The sequence below is a fragment of the Trichosurus vulpecula genome, chromosome 4, assembly GCF_011100635.1.
Source record: "Trichosurus vulpecula isolate mTriVul1 chromosome 4, mTriVul1.pri, whole genome shotgun sequence".
NCBI lineage: Eukaryota > Metazoa > Chordata > Mammalia > Diprotodontia > Phalangeridae > Trichosurus > Trichosurus vulpecula.
In genome coordinates, this window is record NC_050576.1 from 430,013,484 (window position 1) to 430,016,628 (window position 3,145).

The window sequence follows — 3,145 nt, forward strand, 5'->3', positions numbered from 1 at the left end:
GACTCATACAGGGCAAGCGTTCACATGGTGGTCTAAAGAATCAATACAAGGACACTCTCAAGGTCTCTCTCAAAAACTTTGGAATTGATTGTGTGACATGGGAGACAATGGCACAGGACTGCTCACCATGGTGTGCCCACATTAGAGAAAGTGCTGTGCTCTATGAATAACAAAACAGAATTGAAACAGCTCAAAGAAAATGCAGGATGCCCAGATTTGGAGTATCCACCCCAAATGTTCACACAGACTGTTTGTGCCCAACCTGTGGTAGAGCTTTCCAAGTTCATATTGGGCTGATCAGCCACAGCTGGAGACATTGAAACCTGGCATAGTGATATCACTTTGACCCCCTTCAAGAACAAAGGACAACAACCAACCAATCTCCTGAAATCAGTTGCGTTCAATATTTTCCCTTTAATTTATATTTCAGATGGACTTATTCAAAACTGAGAGAGGGACATTAAAATCTCTTGCCACTATTGTGTTACTGACTGTCTTCTTGTAGTTCAGTTAGTGTTTCCTTTATGAATATAAATGCTAAGACATTTGGAAAATAGAAGGCAAATATTGATATTAATTATTTAGAGTTCCTTTCAGAATAACATAGTTTCCTTGTTTATCCCTTTTTATATTGTGAATGTTTGCTTTTGTCTGATGACATGATTGCAACTTCAGCTTCCTTGGATTAGCCTGATACATAGTAAAGTTTTCCCAGTCTCTCATTTTTATGCTGCATAGGTGGTTTCTTCAAGTGTGTTTTTTGTAAGCAACATATTGTGGTGTTTTGTTTTATTATCTGATCTGTCAACTTTTTTAATTTTATTGGATTGTTTAATTCATTTACATTTAAAGTGAATTTAGTGCATTAGGTTTATATTTTTCTCCATTTACCTCTAATTTTTTTCCAAAATTGGGATTTTTCCCTCCCTTTTCATCTATAAACACAATACTATATCTTTTTGTTTATTTTAGCTTAATCTATTTTAAGGCAATCCTATTCCTAATATCTCCCTTCCTCTCACCCTCAAGCCTTCCCCTCCTATTTTTCCCTAGTTTGGGAGTTTTACTTGTTAGTTCTTTGCCTTGCTGGGTTTCATTTCATTATTTATTTCTTATCTTCTTTTTCTCCTTTCAATTTAGTCAAGTAAAATCCCCTTTCCTCTTCTCCCCTTCAACTTGTTTTGTTTGTTGGTATTTATTTTTTAAATATTTCTTTCCCTCTTTTAAAAATTATTTTTTTCTCTATTTTTTTTATTTATAGCTTTCATACTTATTTGGATCTTCTTTGGTCTCTGTATTCCTCTTGAAATTGAAGCTTCTAAGGCACCTATGTCAGGTTCTCTCTTCCAAACAGTTTCTGTTATTGCCTTATAGATTTTGCCTCATCGCCCTTTTTCTGTTGTGCCTCATTCATTAAAATACCACTTCACAGAGGTTATTGCCGCATGGTAGGAATCTTTCCATTTCCCTGATTTTGTAGTTCATTGTTGACTGTTGCCCCTCCCTCAGTTATTTTTTCCTATTTGTGTTGAAATGTCTTCCCAAGACCCATGACCTCCCCCTCTCTGAGGGCCATTTTCCCCCTAAGAGTTCTGATTCCCCTTCTCCTCAGGCACAGTGACTTGTCTTTCTGAGTACTGAATCACTGCTGGTATACCCACTGTAGGGTTGCCAACCCCCTTTATGGAATAGCTTTCTTTTCTTATGGCAGCTTTCATCAATGGCACCTCACTCCCACCACTGAAACAACATTTTCCCATTTCTTAACCTTCTTTTCAATCCCTCCGTTTTCTCCCTCACCCATCTTTCTGAGAGATGATAGCAGTTGTTTTCCTTTCATTGCTATTCTTCAATTTAACTACAGTACATCAGCTGTTCCCGCCTGTCTTATTTCTCCTCTTCACTCTTTTCTATGATGTCCCATTTTGTAATTCATTTGCACACACACATACACACACACCATAGACACACACATACATGCCACACACACCATACATACACACACATACATGTCACACACACCACACACATATACAACACACACATACATACTACACATACACCATGTGCACGTGCGCATGCATGCACACACACACACACACACACACACACACACACACACACATGCTCTGATTAGATTGTGAACTCCTTGAGGACAGGGACTGTCTTTTGCCTCTTTTTGTATCTCCAGTACTTTGCACAGTACCCAGCACATAGTATGTGCTTAATAATTGTTTATCGATTTACTGACTGACCAGTCAATTGCAGAATTTGTTGTTTGTCAGGGGAATAGTTCCATTTAATCACTATGTGGCTTGGAGTTTGAAACATAGGTTTTGTTTGTTGGTGTTTGTTGTCTGGAAGTGAACTTTAGATTCATTTGATTGAGACTTTGTTTTCTATGGACAGAAGTTGTGTGTAGTTTTCTTGTATTATTTTCTTGCATTGTGGTATTAAAGTTTTCTTTTTTCTAACTTATGTTAATCTTGAAGACCTATAATCTTTACGTTGTCTGTGTATCCAGTCTTTATAATCAATATATTTTGCTTGTATAGAGATGATGCTTGCTTTTAATGTTATTACTTTTTTCCAGATTTTACTCCAATCCCATGTATTTGCATTCCCAATCCATTATCCTCTCTTTTGTTTCTTCGGTGAGTCTTGTCACCATGGATGCAAATTTATCTATTTTGCAGTTTTTTGTTGGACAGGCACTAATTCTGCTTTCACAATTTTTAGTGGTGCAGTGGCTAGAGTACCAGGCCTAGAAGGAGGAAGAACCTGAGTTGAAATCCAGCCTCAGACACTCACCAGCTGTGCAACCCTGGGTAAAAGTTACCTAACCTCTATTTACCTCAGTTTCCTCAAGTGTAAAATGAGGATAATAGCACCTACCTCGAAGAGCTGTTGCAAAGATCAAATGAGGTGATAATTGTAAAGTGCTTAGCACAGTACCTGGCACATAGTAACCACTATATAAATGTTAGTTATTCTTCTTCTTCAAATGTTCAGGAGCATCTACTGTGGCTCCATGCTTGGAAACTCACAGAGCCATGAGGCTCATCAAGTATTTATTCTAAGCTTTCCTTTCACTTACAGAATTATTTCATAGATACCTGGACTCTTTTACCTGATCTAGAGGCCG